The 19,580-nt window shown below is 45.2% G+C and overlaps 1 long non-coding RNA gene across 1 annotated transcript; it reads right to left on the bottom strand.

Moving 5' to 3' along the window:
* Nucleotides 1-3,382: 3,382 nt before the first annotated feature.
* On the bottom strand, nucleotides 3,383-8,265 carry LOC135376778 (uncharacterized). Its single transcript, XR_010417843.1, has 3 exons — nucleotides 8,199-8,265; nucleotides 5,795-5,978; nucleotides 3,383-3,496 (listed from the first exon to the last, which is right to left on the bottom strand). It is a non-coding gene; the product is annotated as an uncharacterized LOC135376778 (long non-coding RNA).
* Nucleotides 8,266-19,580: the final 11,315 nt, after the last annotated feature.

Below are 19,580 nucleotides of genomic sequence, written 5' to 3'. Positions count from 1 at the left end.
TTTGCCATACGACCTGTTTTGAAGAACAGTAAAGTTCAGCTTAAGGAGATAACGGTCGTAACCTGATATCGGTGCCATCCGCGCCATCTGTTGACCTATTTGTGCATCCACGTCTGTTTCGTCCTCTCTCTGTATCTCTGCTGTGTTTGAACACTCCCATCCAGGCGATTTACATAAATCAGGTCTGGGGCCCTATCCGCGTCAAAACTAATCGACCTCGATTACTTTACTTCACAAGCTGTAGGGCGGGGCTGCCACGAAACACTCCGCCCTTAGATCCCGACCGTTTGAACTGAAATTTATACCTAGTTTTCCTCCGCAGCCTCTCGGCCGCAATCTCGGACGGTGACCCTACGTCATTTTGATGTAACAATGACGTAAAAGATTAGCTTCAATGCTGAAATGTAGCGAAATATGGTCGATTACGATTCGACGGGTTTCGTGATGCATGTGCAGTTCCATTTATTGTGTTGTATAAAGTCTGTATGTGCTCGTCAAAACCAAAAATTCATATCTATCTTTGTTTTTCTTTAATAATGAATGAAAAGCACCGCTGCACAACGCGCTTCACCGCGTTAACACAGTTCCTCCGTGCGGATCGCCGCCTCGGATGCATGAGAGTGGCGCGTCTTTCGAAGCGTCGTCAAGGCACCGTACAAGTAACCAAAGTTCAGTTTGTTGAGTAAAACTTATTTGCTGTACCATTACCACCCCCACAGCTCACGAGCAAAATAAGCATAAATGTCACTTATCATTTAGCATATCGAGCACACGAACACAGAAAAATATATAAAAAAGCTCATAAATAATGCTCAAGATTTAAAGCACGAACCGATTTCTCATTAACGCGTTTACGTCTCGTGCCACACTGTCCGTTCGACCCTTTGCATGATCCTTTGCGGTTTTATCGCTTTGTTGCCTGCCATCAGCGCTATCTTACGGGCACATACCGCATTATAAATGCCAAGTGTACAGTCACGGTGTCACACAAACATTGCCGTCTTGCACACGTGTACGTCACGAAAAATGACAAAAGAGCAAGAAAGGAAATTACGAGCGTGCTTTTCCGAGGATTCTCCATGAAATTCAGTTTTACGCCGGTGCAGTTTTCCGTTTCCAACACCAAAGAGCCCAAGCAACAAGGCACAATTATCAGGAGGAAACAGTGATAAGGCGGGTCGCTTTCCAAGATAACACGTTGGGCCATTGGTTGATAAAAGGTGTCAACCACTTTTAATATTCACGCCTTTTTGGATTGTGCACCAATGACTGAAGGATTTAAAATAATCGAGGTCGATTACTTTGACCAGGATAAGGCCCCTTGTCTGGTTCTTATGTTCCGCGGTACACAAACCGTGCACCGGTGACGACTAGATGTGAGTGCTCCGAAAGCGCGTTAACGCCCACAATTTGGCCTAGATGTGTCATACAGTTGCTTGAGCCTCAGGGCTCCGCACCAGGAGTTCGCAAGCTTCGCTTTGCAGAACACCCTTTGAAATTCGATCGCTGAGAGAATACTGAAGGTACAGTGGAGCTATTACATACCTCAAGCTTGCAGAGCTACAAGCTTTCAGAAAAGCGTACAGGTTTGCTATTGACTTTACAGTTCCTTTAAAATAAATATATGGAAGGAGTGTCAACCGGACCTCCATGGAGTTGGGGCCATCCCAGCATGGCTTTGAAATCAGTTCGTCTGCGCAACGATGGTTATTGCAAATAAAACGTGCTGCGCGTTTTTTTTTTTTTTTAATTCAGAAGGATCCCTCGCTTGGCTAGCGTATTCCAAATGTTGGAGGACATGTGGCTGACACACTCATTCCTCGGTATCTTCGTGTTGTCCTAAATTTCCTCTTGTAAAATGAAGTGTCTTACTAACTCTGAATACTTGCACTTGCATATTCGTATTTTTCAACGCTTTGAGAGACTTCTCAATCCAATTTGCAATTTAAGTTATTAAGTGTTAGCACAATGACAAACTTACTCTTAGTAATAGCAAGTGTTAGCACACCGATGACGAGGTAACCGCCAATTTATCGAGCCTAAAGGAACCCTAACCAGAAAGCGCGACTCAGAATAATATCCGTTGATAGGTTGCAGTGTACGCCTTAGTCTACGGGGCTACCACGGGGCTACCACGGGGCTACCTACGGGGCTACCTACGGGGTGGCGGATTACTAACACTCGCACGTACTTAACGCCATTTTTACGCCACTGTTCTGTTCTCAGCAGATCGATTTGTCGTAACTTAACGTCATTAACCCTAACCCAGTCACCCACTACATAATAATGAGCCGATGATTTTACCAGTGTTTTACATAAATTAAACTAGAAGTGGGCCTAATACCCATCCCCGTCGGAAAACACATCGGCTGCACTTGATGGTAGTTCATTAATTACAATATTTTTCCCGTTACTCGGACAATCTTTCATCCAGGCGAGAACCAATAACTAAGCTTGCGAAGATAATGGGTTCAAAAAACAGGTTATGGTTTACTGGGTCCAACGCTTTTCTGGGGGCTGAGCAACTCTTCTGGTTCTTTCATGAACACTGTAGCACGGGACCACTTGGACGCAAGCACTCCTACAGATTTGGGCTTATGGTGGTCATACACAATGCGACATAAATGAACGACAATGCAAGATACATATGGTGAGTATAGTACAAATGGACTAAAAACTAAGTGAATATAATTGTTTACCGAGTACAATGAGGCAGACAATATTCAAGAAAGTCCACGTTAGTATCTATATGCACGCTAATGACACCGCACAATGAGACCTCAACTAGGCACAGGGAAGTCATAATCATCCATATGACACGTCTTGCTTCAGACGAACGGGTCGCAATCCACTTCCAGTCACCTCGTCTCTAGAGTGTAATTTTAATCTTCATGGGCCTCTGTGCACAGTATCGAAAAATTGCACGCGAAATAGCGGTGTAGCCTCAAGCCACATGTATTACCAAATTTCCCCTCTGCAAAACAACAACACGTCGCTCCCTAAGAACCAACAAGGGAGACAGCATCGGTAAAGGAACATCACGGCTGTGCGGGCCTATTAGTCTAACGTCGCATTTATCCTGTGAATGTGTCGCCTTCTCACTGATCTGCTAAGGGAGAAAGAGGGCGTCAAGTACACTGTAGGCAACTACGGAATATAGAAGTATAGGTTTCACAGATGGGTTTCCGGCCGTCCCTTTAAGTGGATTCCTCCACTAGGATCCATCCATCGTGGACCTCCTACAAAATATAGCCTAACTACCCGATTGGCCGATCTGGATTGGGTCCCTCTTCACAGCGACGTTACATGTTGGAAGAAAGGTCATCATGTACTTGCCTTGAAGAAACTAATGATGTCGCCTATTTGTGCGTCGTTATTAGAAGTGAAAAGTTTTATGTTGAGTTGCGCAAAATGGGGCAAATTGTTTCTCCCGAACCACGCCAGATTATCCCTTCCATTCGTCGTCTGTAAGTCTTGAAGTGACTTGCTAGGTACCCTGGGAAACAGAAAATCATCATGAAGACACTACACTAAGGAGACCTCAGCTACTACATAACGACACTGAATAACATTATACACCAACATCTCGTCATAGTACATGTATGACGAACGTATGTACCAACCATCCCCTAAAAATGTATCATCATACAGTGCTGGTCACTCTGCTTATACACCAGTTAAAATGTTTTCAAACACGTATGTATAACCAGTATGACCGTGTGGACTGTTTGACAACATGTTGTGATACACACGACGATGCATTGGGGCACTACCGAAAAACGGTGATGGATAAGTTGGATAAACGGGCCTATTCGCCGCGACAGTGTTCGTTCGCACGAGCCAGTGTCAACGAGATTGTAATGCACCTGAGTTATTTTGCACGAGTCAGTTATAAGTCCGTGTCAGCAACATTGTGTTGCAAGTGTTTAAAATGGCGAGCTCATTGTCTGCGCGCATGGAGCATGAGACAATCGAAAATCAGCAAGTGCAGCCCCGTCTTCGTAGTCATCGTACATCTTGATTAGCGATGTCGGCACATGGGAAGTATATTAACTCTTCGGTTGGTTACTGTCAAACTGTCGTTTGCCATGCATTAGGGTTTAAGCCACTACCACTGTTCCTCCAGTTCAGTTGAATAACCAGTGTGACCGATGTTTGAATAACACATGTTCGAGACGATGTATAATCATACAAGCGTTTGGACCAAACTAGTTGTCAAACAAGATATGCATAAACATGTATAACCAGCGTGACCGAGCATTATACATATGCCATACATGATTAGTTTACGTACGTGTACAACCAGAGTGACTCCGGCCTTATGATTGCCCGTCGGCTCATTAACCCTTCCCCAGGGAAAGGTGATCAACTGGTACCCGTTGGCTCAACTGGGTTCTGGCCGGTCCCAGTGTCAACTGGTTCCAGTTGGCCCAGCTGGTTTCTAACCAGTCCCAGTCTCAAATGGGATTGAGTGAACTGTGTTATCAAACAGGGACTAGTTGCCCAACTGATTCCACTGGAGGTGGTCCCTGTTCGATAACACAGTTCAACTGGTACCAGTTAAAAAAATTGCAAATTTGTAACGTTTACTGTAGTTATTGCACATTAATCTTAGTTATTGTGATGTTAATGCATAGTATAGGGGAGCTATGGCCTTGTCAAGCATTTCAGGCTTTTTTGCCATATTTACCCCGCCCCGTTTGGTGTTAAACATTTTCATTCATTCATTCATTTAATAACTAAAAATAAATTGCATTTTTGTGTTTCTGTAGCTTGGATCTGCCTTTTTTGGGAACAGCGATCCTGTAATGGGGCACCAGTTACACACCAGTTGAACTCGTGCCAGCTACGCTGTTATCGAACAGGCCAACAGGAACTTCAGCAGGCCGAAGCTCGTCACTCAGTTTGTAATCAGTCCCTGTTTGAACTGAGATTGAACAACAGTTCACGCAGTCCCAGTTCTGGGTGGGATCGGTTACAAAATCAGTTGGCCCAACTGGTTGCTAACCGGTCACAGGCTCAACTAGGAGAGGTTGCAAACCTCATTGTAGAGTTGGGAACGGTTGAAGTGGTTCCACATCAACTGGTTCGTGTTCGGTAACACAGTTCTCCTCGTGCCAGTTCGAAAAATTTCTCTGGGTACAACTAAAGAAATCAAATCGGTTACAAAATCAGTTAGCCGAACTGGTTCTTTAGCTGTACCCAGAGAAATTTTTCGAACTGGTACGAGGAGAACTGTGTTACCGAACACGAACCAGTTGATGTGGAACCACTTAAACCGGTCCCAACTCTACAATGAGGTTTGCAACCTGTCCTAGTTGAGCCTGGGACAAGTTCGAAAAATTTCTCTGGGTACAGCTAAAGAAATCTCCGTGATCGATTGTCAACCTTGATGGGAAGGAACCATGGCTTCGCATTGCAGGACGACTAATATCGAGAGCGTGCTGCAGTCGGGGGAGGGGACTCTAACGTATTCTACCTTTTTCTTGGTCGTTTTGTTCCTTGGGCCAACATTAATCCTCGGTAGTCCTACACGTCCTTTCTAGCATCCTTCCACAGAGACGTTTTCTGCGCACATTGTATGTCTGCACGAAATACTGGAGTCCTTCACTTGGTTGGAAGCCAAGCGATCTAGGGTATCATGGGAAGCAGACACTACCCATTGATTCAGTTTGGCCAGTTCGACATTAGCGTTTTGCAAAAATACTCATTCAGCGGACTGTATAGGTGTCCGGAGCTGTCCTGCCTACTTTGTTTTTACCGATGTCACATTCTAATTGCCGGGATTACTTACAGTATAGGCATGTCAATGCCGCATTTCGTGCCACGGCAAGTTACTGCATTAGCCGTGGCGAATTTTTCGACTTCACTTTGCCTCCTTTTGAACGGAAACCTGTCACGGCATTCGAGCAACAGGACATCGCAGAGATTATCTGGCATTTTGTTGACATCGCTTGTGACGCACACCAACAGCCGTTCTGCTGAAATGAAATGGCACCAAATTATTTCCCTACACTGCCTGTACATCGATGCCCTCAGGTGCACCTAGCGTACTCCTGTAGAGATAGTTTGGTCTCTAATGAAACTGTGAAAAACGTGTTGGAAAAGGGAAAAAATCTCCGTCAACCGGTTTTGTTCGAAATTGCTGTATGGACCTCGCTTACTTCGGTATCTTAAGTTGCGTTATCTACCATGTTTTCACTATTTTCCTGTAGCATCAGCAGTGCTTCCGAGATCCAAGGGAAGGGCATGTTACGGGCGGAGGCGGACGGCTGACGTGATGTTTCTTGACGTTTGTCAGTGCTGACGAGAGGGGGGGGGGATGGGGGGGTCTAAATCCCTGGAGATACCAGGACCTGTGTACGTCCCATCTTTTCTCCCGGCCGCATCCGTATCCACGGGAAAGCATAATTGCATGGACCTCTTTGCTTTCAGGTGTACGTAACAAACCATACCGCTCGAGCCGCCGGACACCAACCGGACTACAACTAGAGAGGACGTACAAGAGTGACAACTTACAATCATTTCAACCATTTTCACACGGGGCACGACCATGGCACAAATCCTCCAAAGAGCCAACGATATGCGAATCAGACAAGAGGTAGAACTCATCCTGTCCAAATGGACAGGAATGCGCCATCGATCCTGCATAGGCGCTAACGAATGAACAGCGGAAGAGTTTCGGCGATGGCGCAGCTGTATTTGTTCTATTGTGAAGTAAATAGTTGAAAGGTGTGACTCTTCTATGCCCTGCATTGTGTCGGCTGTCTGCCGAGTTCGATATGAACAAACTTTGGAATGATCGCGGATGCACAGCGGTGTATCCAGCTGCTTCGGATAAGGGATATGTCTTGCATACAGCAGACATTGTCGTGCACTGGGTGTGCTATCGCTACGGCAGGGACAGTGATAACACTGACAATTTGTAAAAACTAAATAATACTCTTCTGCTTAGTCCCGTTATGATCACGTTGTCGCTATTCCTTCGATTTCGTGTACTCCGTCGTTCACATTGTAATTCAGTAGGAAGCTGGAAGTGGACATTGCAAACAGTGACATCAGGATAACATACCTTAAATACCTGGGTGTAATCGTTCCAGCGGACTTAAGATGGAATGCGCATATTCGATAGGCTTCTACAAAAGCTAGGAGAAAGCTGTTTTGCCTTAGAAGGTTATTACGGTATTCCACATCTGAAGTACGATTGTTGGCATATAAATCCCTTGTATTGCCAGTGATTATGAATGCCAAAGTTGTGTGGGATCCATACACGTTAACGCACGAAAAGAATTAGAAAAAAATCCAATCGTATGTTTCGGCAGAAACGAATCCTCAACAAGACTGCGACATCTATCGAATTTAGAGACTATCCAAGTGTTGTCCTTAAAAGACGAGACAATTTTTTATCTAATTTTTACGGACATTTTAAGAGTAACTTAAACAAGTATATTCAGCTTAAAGATCCGTTGACTTTCAGGTATCTTCGTACGCTATTTTTAAAGTGAATTCCTAGTCGGACTGATGCCTTTAAATACTCATTTCTGCCAAGAACAATTGATGACTGGAACAATCATCACTATGAAATTTGTAGCTCCCAGTCATATACAGCTTTTACGGAAAAGCTCATGTTCCGTTTCAAGTTATCATCCTAGGATCCCAGACGACTTTGATATTATTTGCTTATCAATTATGGCCTTTTCTTTTTCGTTGTTGCGATGTGTGAGTGTATTGCCTACGTTATTGTATTTACTCACTTCTGCAATGGCTCCAGAAGAGCCAGCAGTATCTCGAAATAAACGGATCGAGCTCAGTGAAGAATTCGGAAGGCGAAAGAGCCTGCTAGAAGCTCGCGATATTTTGAATGTTATCTCACACGAAATGCGAGTGGCCTTGCTTCCCTCTCGCAGCTCTCCCCGTAGAGTCCTTTCTTTCAGAATTTCAGAAAAGCACGCCGTCGCGTTTTATTATCAAGTCTCTTTCTGCGGAGTTGTGCGCAACGTCGCCCCACAGTCCCAGTTTGGCTCGGACCGCCACAAGCTGTATTATCTGACCCCCATGAACTATACATGTCATCATTCTCTAAAGTCCCGCAACGGCCAGTAATGACACGTATGCAGGGTTTTCCAATAACCTTCACCTGCGCTTATAATGCATTCCGTGAATGCTCGAGCAGGTCCATAAACATGAAAACGAATTACCTGTATGGGGCGACGCCGGAGTAGATGCTGTGCCAATTGGTGAACTAGTGGTCGATGTACTTGTACTGGTACTTGTACTGGTACTCGTAGTGGTGGTAGATGTACTGGTACTACTGGTGGACGTACTTGTACTGGTGGAGGATGTAGTCGTACTGGTAGAGGACGTACTGGTACTGGTGGTGGACGTACTTGTAGTGGTGGATGATGTAGTCGTACTAGTGGAGGACGTGCTGGAACTGGTGGTAGACGTAGTTGTACTGGAGGTGGATGTAGTGGTACTAGTGGTGGATGTAGTGGTACTAGTGGTGGATGTAGTGGTACTAGTGGTGGATGTACTGGTACTGGTGGTCGTTGTAGTGGTACTAGTGGTGGATGTAGTGGTACTAGTGGTGGATGTAGTGGTACTAGTGGTGGATGTAGTGGTACTAGTCGTGGATGTAGTGGTGCTGGTGGTCGATGTAGTGGTGCTGGTGGTCGATGTAGTGGTGCTGGTGGTCGATGTAGTGGTACTGGTGGTGGATGTAGTGGTACTGGTGGTGGATGTAGTGGTACTGGTGGTGGATGTAGTGGTAGTGGTGCTGGATGTACTGGAAGTAGTGGTGGAAGTACTGGAACTAGTGGTGTTCGGCACATTTGTTATCACAGGATTTGTAACGGCGGTAGTAGCTGGTGAGATGCTTGGCGTCTCAGTCGAATATGTTGGTTTCAACGTCGTCGGGATGCTCAGACTGCTAGTCGACCCAGCAGCTGGTATGGCAGTTGGAGGACTGAGTGTCAAAGATGCAGAGCTGGTGGTCGGAGTCGGGATCGCATTGGTCGTTTCTCTTTTCGGAGTCTGCGTCGATGATGCATGCCTAGTGCTAGGCTTCTGCCCGGGCGAGCCTCTGTCGGGTGCACCGTTTCCAGGTTTACTGTACACCGTACTAGTGCTGCCCATACTGGACTGCTGGCTCAACATCACTGTTGGGAAACACGGAAGGAAGAGGCAGATGTTCACAATTTGGGATACCATCTATGAAACTCTTCACCCCAGAATGATAATTTTGCGACATTTATTAAAGCGCACTTTCAATTGCAAAATCATACGTACGCGTAGCTATGAAGTTCGCAAGAATAACGTTCCGAAACGGCACCTAATATCTCCGTGTGACTTATCTTGCAATCTCTGCTATAAAAATTATTAAAAAACAGGATGCGCATTGTAGTCATTGGGGAAAGGATGGACCGGTGACAACTCGTCCTCTTTTTTCGTCCTCCATTTCTTCCTTGCTCCGAAACTTCTGAATAAAGCGTTCTATTTTCGCAACTGCCCTAGCTACACTGCATACATGTCATATTGTTCCGTTTGTTTTAGTGTTCCAGTTTTATGCCCAAGGAGTTCAAGGGTACACAACAGCGGTACACTACAGTCGCGATTTGGGATCACGAAGGCGAATAAGTACATCCCCTTGCTTCGACTGAGAGCTTGTAATTTGTATAAGGTTGGAAATCGAGAAGAAATTTCAGAAGGCTAGTATTTGAAAACCAGAACTTACCAAATGCCACAATGAAAGAAACGATAAATGCGACACAGAATGTGGTTGACAGCGTGCAGCACAACGAACTGTAACGAACAGAAAAAAATGTTGCAGCATTGCTCAATGCTACTGATACTCTTGCTTGCTACTACGCTTTCTATTTGCGGTTGCCTACAACAATAATCTAATATTTAATTTAATGCAGCATGAAGACAAGCCCCTATCCAAGGGCATTTAAGGCAATGTACGGGAGAGTAGGGCGCCTTTTCTCTCTGGATTTTGTTGGCGATGCTCAGGCGGCAAACTGAAAAACACGCCGGATTTTATGTAAGGGAATAGACTTTGTTTCTCGTTGATAGTTGCTGTGCTTGTGTTCCTCGGGGTTGCGGCGGGTCGGATACGGAACGAACCCGGGTTTGTGAGCCGCGGGAACCACATGTTTGAATGATCTAGATTAGTTGTCCATGTTTCCTTTCTAGAATGGAACTTGTGGCCTACCATCGACTGCTGACGTATAGGCGGAGGAACAGGAAAACATCTCACAACGACAAGAAAGAGATGGAGAAAAAGAAAGACAGACGGATGATGACGTGTAGGTTGGGCTTAAAAAAACATGGCATTGATGAACGTTAGGAAGTGGACAGGCACCGTGTTGAGAAAGTCTGAGAACGCCTGTGTCATACTTCTCTCTGTCGACCATAGCCCGGGCTTTCTCAGGATGGGTCGGTCTCATTTGCTACGACAAGCAGACAACCAACGTATGGGTAATGGGGGAGCGGATCACGTGGCTTCCTGCGCGCTAAGAATAAACTAGAGTAGTATACGGTATCTGAAAGCATTTAAAACCATGCAGCTAGGAAACACCTTCATTGACTGAGCCACTTCATTGGCGAATAAACAGTGTGAAGTTCGAAAGGGAAGCCTGTTTTTCAATAGTAAGTAGAGCGGGTAGTAACTGCCTCTTGCTTTCCAGACTTTCGTTTCGAGGTTTCGGTTGGTCTTGGTTCGGTTGGTGCTTCGGTTGGTCGCAAAAATATGAAAATATATGCAAAAATATGTCAAGAGAAAATGGTAGCATGCGTGGGAATAAAACGAGTCATCTTATTTCAAGTGAGCATACATATGTTTGAGTAAGTACATACAACGAAAAGAATTACACCGACAAAACGTAAGAGAAAACAATTTAATGCGGATGTCTTGTGTCCCGTAGTGGACGCATCACTAATGCAATTCAGAATGAGGAGACGACAGACCAGTTCGGTTATCTAAAGGGGTGAGAACGGACATCAGGGCTTGGCTTTTGGGGCTTTTGGAGTATTTTTGAGTCGGTGTTGCTGCCTCAGGGTTGTGTCTGCGCGCTGTGTCGGTTTATCTTACTCTCGATATTCAATCCTGGATCCTGGAGATCCTGAGGAACGGTCTCGAATTCCTTACACCGGCGACCACCACCTTAAGCCAGCGATTCCGCACACTCATCTTAAGGTTCCGAGCCACTTATCAAGCGATGCATATCGCCAACACAATATACGCGTTCCAAGTACAAGTGATCTTTTTTGAACAAGGCTCTCGTTGGTCCTGTTAGCGTCCCTTCCTCTAGTAAACTACAGAAATTAACAACCAGAACTTGTGAAGCTATATACGGTGTGTATCGGAGTGACGTAGTAAACTTGCTCTGTTCATATGCACGGAACCTACACAGATGCATAAAGTGTGGCAACACTTCATATACCTCGATGTTTCACCATAGTTGATAGAGCACAAAAATCGGTTGTGCTTCAGACTTGGGTTACTCGAAAGGGAAATATCATACTTACTCGTCCCCTAGAAAAGCAATACAAAAACGAATGGTTAGAACCCTTCTGCATCAAACTGTACAACTGCCTGTTTCTACTACATGGGTCCGCAGCGCAACTAGATGCACTTCAATTTGCAGACTGTCGCTCTGGGTGGCTCACTCGACAGTGTATCCGCGTACTGATCTCAAGATCGCGAGGACAGTGGCAGATTGGTTGAGGGATATACGGATAGAGTGGCTGAGACGGGCAGTCTTCGGCGACGGACGTGTGGTGTGCCACCTGTCTGGACTTCGGCGCACTTTTGACAAGAACTTTCAGGTGTGCAAAATCAATCCGCACACCCAACCACTGTGGCGTCTCTCATGATATCAGTTATCTCGTGACGGAAAGCGACGAATTATAATTATTATTATTTCATTTCCGTACTAACCACGCAGTCAACCGCTCTACGTACTCCCTGACATGGGAATAAATTCCTGGTGCCTTTTGAAATTACTAACAGATCTACACAGTTAGAGGGCACTCTTTCAGACCAATGGAAGTACACTCAGGTGATGTGCAGTTTTTTGCACTGGATTTGCCTCCGAGAAGCAGAACATGATGGAATAAGGTGCATTAACCTAGGGACCACTCATGCTGCCATCGGATGCTGCATAGCCTTAGAGGATCGTTACGGGAAACTCTTCGAATCGAAGTCTGATGTGGTCCGCACTCACCTTCCACAATTATTTCCTCCGTTGGCATCAGAGGATAACTTAGACTCATGCTTTCTTCTATGTCGCCTGCTGAGCTCATAGCATCGGCTGAGAAGTTCTGTTCTGTAAAGATTATAAACCAGAATCCCGTAAACTCAGCTGCGAAGTTAAGATAAATAATTATGAACTTAAAATGCACGTTACGATGAATTATTTTAATATGGGAGCATATTCATACACAGGCATCTATCAGGTTGTTTTTTCACCTTTTGTTTTTATCCAACAATCTATGGGAGCAGCATAGATTACGTTTTTACAGATCAGTTCTATGGCCCGGCGGCAAACTCTGGAGGACTGTGTGTAACTACAAGGACAAAACTGAGTTAGCGGCACGGGAGGCAATCCCCGTTGAAATCAATTGTGCCTTTGTAAACCGACAATTGAAAAACGCAGTGAAGCTCACTAAAATTTATTAAAAGCTTTCGCGTGGTGGACCATGCTTCATCGGGTAATAATGAAATGGTGAACTCGCACAAATGTACATAGACTCGTAAAAGAAGGAATTATATATTTGGATTTGGTTAAGAATGCGAGGGTTGAATAAACAAGAGAGATTTCCTTCCTCACATCTGTACTATATTCTACTGGGTTGCTTAAACTATTTCGGTCCAAAACAAAAAAAAACGAAATCCTACACGGCCCCAAACGACATCCTAATCGGCCTCTGTTTCGTTGTACTCGGCGCTAACCGTTGAATGATTCAGGTGTCTGGCATCATATTCGCTTCCACACAGACGGCAAAGCGGCGTTCCCTTTTCAACGCTGGTTTCAGCATTAATTTATTTTAGAATACTTTAGAATTACTTTAGAATACAGACGGAGGGGAAAATACAATGAATGGTGTAAAAGCAGTGTCTACAAAATTGAAGTAAAATGCATTTCAATGCAGTCAACAAAAGCAGACAGCGTGTCGCATTCCACAACTTGCTGAGGGAGATTGTTCCAACTTTGGATTGATGCCGGGAAAAAGAATCCCTTAAATAGTTTCAATGAAAACCTTACTGGTCAATATGTGTGGAGTGTTTATTCGGATAACTACCTGTGTTCGCTAGAGCAATGTATAATGATCAATTAATACACGTCTGTTTATTCAAAATTAGCCAAAAAGTTTTTAACCGTTGAAACAGTCGATGGGACAGCGTGGGAACAATTGGTAAATGCAACAATTGGACGGCGAGTCATTGCTTGAACATTTGTTAGGAACAAAGCGCATCGTTATATTTCTGCATACGAACCTTACAATTTGCTCCAAGGGGATGACCTGTGAAAGTAATAACCCTGGAGCGGCTTTAAAAATAAAAATAAATACATAACAAAGGAACTCAATGCTGATATTTTAATTTATTTGTTCAGTATTTCGTCCTTTTGCTATGTCATGTGATTTTTAAAGCCGAATGTCCCTTTGACACAAATGTTAGGAACGAATATAAAAATATAGCGGGAATGAACCAGGGTATCGAAAGAAACGCCGCTCTGCAGTCTGTGAGGAAGCAAATACGACGCCTGGTACCTGAATTATTCAACGGTCAGCGGTGAGTACAACAGAGCAGAGGACCACTAGGATACCATACGATTTCGTTTTTCTTTTGAACCAAAAGGGGTTTTGCAACCAAGTAGAGAATAATGCAGGTAGGAGGAAGAAAATCCAACTCTTGTTATTCATGCTCGCATTCTTATTCTTCTCCCAATATCTTTCCTTTTTAAGTGTCCACGTACAGCTGCGAGCACACCATTTCGTTCTTACCTGGCGGAACCTTAGCAAGCTTCATTGCCGTTTTTCCAACGTCTACACAACTACTGGACCTGACTTTTTCCACTCTACCAGAGTATACCTCATTCGTCAAAATCCAGAAAAGAACGCGTGTCGCCAAATATCCATCGCATAAAAATTTATGCATACAAATGAGCCGATACCGAAACAACGCGCATCCGGAGCGCATGACTTTCGCCGACGGAGGTTTATCTTGGTCGGAAAGTGGTTTATCTGAAGAACAGATCGATGCTTACTCAAATCATCTCCATTGCCGCAAAATTACGTGCGCCGTGATCCCTGTGTTCGCGGTCACCGCGGTTTCTGCACATTTGCATAGCGAAATTCGTGGATGAATATTTTTAACGCAAGTGTTGTTTCAGGATTATTTAAACACGAAGTGGCCAGCAACGAAGGTTGCTAAATTGCAACTAAATTGCTTGGAAACCATGCAGAAGAGCATTGGTCGGTCTTTCGCAAGACTTTCCTTAGTCGTCTCCCTGACAAGGTGCGCCTTATTCTAACAGGCAATGATGTCACCCGGGTAACGTAGGGACGAACACGCAGATCGCATCACCGACTACGCTTTGGCTATCCTTGCTGCTGTGCTTCCTGCAACGGATTCTCAGCCTAACAGCAACTTCGCGAGTTCGCCGTTGATCGCTTCACCAGTGAAACGTGGAAAATGTCGACGCAGTTTACCAACCTACGAGCTAGTCTTGATCATCAGTCTCGCAGATCCCGGCCATGGTCCCCGGTAGAGCCCTGCACTATCCGCGGATGGAAGCGGATATCCGATACTTGAAAATTTGAACTTGAAAATTTAGGACTTTCTGCAGTGTACGGATCGGATGCGAATGGCGCGAGGTCGGATGCGAATCGGATGCGGATACGAAGGCAGCGGATCGGTAGCGGATCGGATGCGGATATACCGCGTGGTGTAATTTTTCCACCAGCAATTTATTTGTATTGCGCTGCGAGACCTTTGACCATGCACGGCCAAGACGGGAGAGAAGGCATTCTGGCTTCTCGAACCGCGCGAGCACCGATGAGGTAGCGTTCCACGCGTTTCAGAAGTCTCTCCATAACGCCTTTCTTGAAATGATCACCTTTGCTTGTCTTCGTGAGTCCTTCCGTGACAGCACGGAGGCATCCGAAATTATACCAACATAGGGTAAGGTGGGCTATGTTGAAGACAGTTGAACTTTTTTGTTAATAGCACTCAGAATAATTGCCTAAATTGTACCATAATTCGTTAACTGAATCCGCAAACCTTTCGGAAATGATCCCCAAATTACTGTGGTACAAACGACATATTTATTTCGTACGAGACAAAAATGACAGGCTACATATTTTAATCAACTTACCCCACCCTACGGGTAAATTGATGACATCAAAAAATAATGCCGGGTTTAAATTTTGTGTCTTGTTTGGGACAGCCGAAACGGTCAGCCACAAGTAGTGCACGTTGAAACACAGGACAATGACACAGCATCATAACGGTGAGGTCATATTTTATTAAGACGAGGAGGAGAATGAGCAAACTGGAAGTCAATGCTCGCGAAAGTTACAGACGGGACAAAAAAGGGCCTCTGTTACCTCGACCACATCTGGAAAACAGCGTCTCACGTCTTTCTAAAAAGCCACGTGCAGGACGTCAACGCGTTACTTCAAAGTCCAGACAACGACTGTGCTCACCCTGGTGTTACAGACGAGAGAAAAATATTGCTTAGAAAAGGCCACGCGAAAAACCCAAACTGTCCTCAACTTGCCCCCGTCTTCAAGTAGCCCCACTTTACCCTGTGCTTCCGGCGGTCTTTACGCGTACTTCGAAACGTGCGGATTTTGCGGAATGGGATGCGGATTGTGCGTTTTGGTCAACGGATCGGATGCTGATGTAAACTGTTGTGCGTGCTGTGGATGCGGATCGGATGCGGATAACGTTTGCGAGGTGCGAGTCGGATGCGGATGCCAAAAATCTCACCTGCGCTGGGCTCTAGTGCCCGGTTCACCCTATCAAGATTCCCCCCCCCCCCGCCCTTTTAGCGATTTTTCCTGAACTTATTACGCTGTGCAACCTGTTCTATGATGGACCATGCCATCCATCGTATAGAGCAGACAGACGCCAAGACCTTCGGGACGCAACGCGTGTCTTCATCAGATCTGACCCTGTTAAAGCCCTCCCCCCCCCCCTTACACCTACCCAAACTGTACACTACGCAGTACTATCCCGTACGGACTAAATTGTTTGTGTGAACCGCAACGGCAGGGAGGATACATCACCCCTTCACCGCGTCATGCACGCCTACGTCGCATCTCACGCCTTTGCGCCTGCCGTTGCAGTCTCTGCCCCGATCTGGGTGTTGGGGGTATAGAGCCCTAGAAGGCGATATAGGCACGCGCAATTTGCCCGTAAAATCAGATATGACCGGCCTAGTACGCACATTATTATACATTTATTCATCGCTTTATTGATAGGAGGTGAGCCAAGAGGATCGCTAGCCTCATCACCGGGCGCTCGTAAGGCGACACCTCTCGTTAGTGGGGTACAGTTGGGGTATTTTCAAACACATGCACAATATGTGACAAACCTGAGTCAGATCTGCCTATAGTCTCCGAAAGGACCGGATTTGTGAGATTGTTAGTTCATACGCTCACAGACTCATCTATTAGGTCAAATAGATTTCAGGAGCAAGCATATACAGGAGCATTAATGTGAGAATACGGTTGTTTACATCCTTGTTCACACCATGAGACAATATTTGCTATAACGGTAGAGATATCTGAACAGATGAGAGATCCATCACAGTAACCCACTCTGTCCGAAGCATCCGCCGTTCCGTAGACGGCCATTTCATTGCTTACTTCAATATCTGATCATGGAAACAATGATAGTTTTTATTTTCTGTCGACACGTCTTAATGAATAGTTTTATCACAATTATCGTCTGCCAGTCTGAGTACACCTGAGATTATTGTCAAGTAAAATTTGACCGTTTTGACTGGTGAATAAATGAGAAAGTTATCTGCGAACAGACCTACAGTAATGCGACAGTCGACATCAGTATGGCTATTGTTAATATATGCTAAAAAAAATAAGTGTTCCAGTACAGATCCCTAGCACACATAAGAAAGCGTTGCAACAATGTCGGGTGGACTACCTTGCAATGGAACATACTGTGTTCGAAGATACAAGCATTCATCTAATGGCTCGTGAATACCAGCAGCGATCAGCGTAATAATTTAAGGTGTAATTAGCAGAGGGGTTTAGAAAATTCAGGTGGGCTCCTTCATTCAAGCAGCGCGCAAGATCGCGAACAGCTTCGAACAGACACGTTGCAGTGAATATACCTTTCCGGATAACTATGCTGATTTATGGGAAAGACTTCCGGGAGCGTCATTATCTGGAGACAAATGATATCTTGCATTACGTTCCATCACTTTTCAAGCTTCTCAAGCTACGGATGCTGCCGGGTAGTTGTGTAAATTTTGCCTCCCACTCGACGTATATATCGAGAGAACGATAGCACATTCCCAATCCTCCGGCACATTTCTGTCTTCACAAGAGTACTATTAGGTAGAAGAAATCGGAAATCCGTCCAGCTCATAGCCTTTACTTTAGACGGAGCGGCAACAGCAAGATATAAAGGTACCGTGAAGGCAGCCACTTACCCATATTATTTGAGGTTGTCGCCTTGACAGTGATTGCAAATAGAAGGAGGAGCAACGATGTTGTTCAGGATATGCCTAACTTCGCGCTGCTCGTGTAGAATGAAATTTCTTCAACTTCTTCCAGCTCGTGCTCCGGTCTCATCTTGCACGCCATTAAAGGGACAGTCCGGGAGAACCGGAAGTTGATTTTTTCCAACTGCCACGGAGGCTTACATGCTGTGTGGAAAGTTTCAGCTCACAAAACGGCGTGGTTTTCGAGACACCGAATAAAAACTTCTCCTCTGAAGGCATCCGGTTTCGTTTTTCTCCCTGGCATACTCCTTGCCCTAAAGATCCTCTATGTACGTCATCAGTCACGTGAGCATGACGTTCCCAATGGACACAGTGGGGCGCAAGACTGCGCATTTGCTGGGAATGCAGAGAGGTGTTTTTTTCTATGAGTGTACTGAACCGTAGGCTGCGTCTCATACCTGTATTTACAGTGACGCTACTCAGCATTTTACTCTGCATAACTTGTGATTGCTACTCAAAATCATCATAATGGGCAAATGCTAGCACGCAACAACCAACTATCGCGCAAACAGGCATGCGCAGGTCACGTGCGGCCTTGCTCTTATGCACGTCACGCGAGAGCTCGCTGCGGCCTTTACTCAGGACCAACTGCGGTATAGAAAAAAATCGATTATAAATCGCGCGATAGGATTTCTTCTGAAATAGTTTGCACGGTTGTTGTGCGGAGTATTAGAAATCATAAGACGGTGTTTTCCAGACCCATGTTTTCGACCGGACTGTCACTTTAAGGAACCATAGAAGCTTCGGATAATTAACCGATTACGTGAAAATGCAAAACGACATGGTGACAACCTTAGCAGCTCAGTAGATAGCGTTCTGCTTTGTTGGGCTCAAAACCTGTCGATAGATCAAGGCTGATGGATGGCCCATGGATCAAACAAAACAACAACAACTTTATGCGAGTTGATGAATGGGGAGCTTGATCGCCAGGGGCAATGCTCCACCCTGTTGCTGGTGGTGATGTGGGGAATGAAATAATGAGCCCCTTCACAATAAGGATCGAAGTCCTATGCTATCGAGAAACACATTCGCATTCAAACAAAATTATCTCACACAACGATACCGTTTAGAAGAAAAAGGCAACGAAAACAGAGCCGTCTTTTGCGGCAACGGATGGTGCTAGTGGTGGTGAAACGGCCCGCCGTTGACGGCCTCACAAAGATGGGCAACGTCACGACTGACGCCCAGGGAGAATGTGTGTCCTGGGCCGACTTCTAAGGAATGGGATCTCCAGGTACCAAAGTTTGGCGGCATCCAATCAGACAGAAGGAGAAGCGCGCTCATAGCTATCGTGGCGGTGTGGATTTGGAACGGGTCCAATGGTACTGTTTCGTATATGCGCGGCGTGATGCGCACTGCTGCATTTTTCAACACCGACTCACTGAATTGTAGCCCACAACAGTTCTCGCGAATGTTCCTCTCGCAGCATTTATGTTCACGTCTTTCGCCACGTGCACTATGTTTTTCACCGGGACAGGTCCATGGCGTGGCACACGTGTTCACTCGCAGCATGGAATAAAAACACTCATGCACGAGCTGAAGCGTGGTTTAGGGCTCAGCTCGAACCAAGAAAGAGCCCGGCACAATTTTGATTGTTGCTTTGTAACGGAATTAAATATTTGAATTATGGTAACAAGTAGGAAATGAATATAGCGTGTAACGTAAATTGAAGTCAACTTGTTTTTTTTTTTTTTGCATTTCAGGGTCCCTTGAAAAACGGCTTCCCTTTTCTCCTCTGCTGCGGTTGTAACAAGCTTCTATGGAAGTTCCATCCCTCTGTATTTAAAGGATGGTGCATATTCGAAAAAACGATAATAAAGA

This window comes from Ornithodoros turicata, chromosome 1 (assembly GCF_037126465.1).
Source record: "Ornithodoros turicata isolate Travis chromosome 1, ASM3712646v1, whole genome shotgun sequence".
Classification (NCBI taxonomy): domain Eukaryota; kingdom Metazoa; phylum Arthropoda; class Arachnida; order Ixodida; family Argasidae; genus Ornithodoros; species Ornithodoros turicata.
This window is presented reverse-complemented; position numbering and strand designations above follow the sequence as displayed.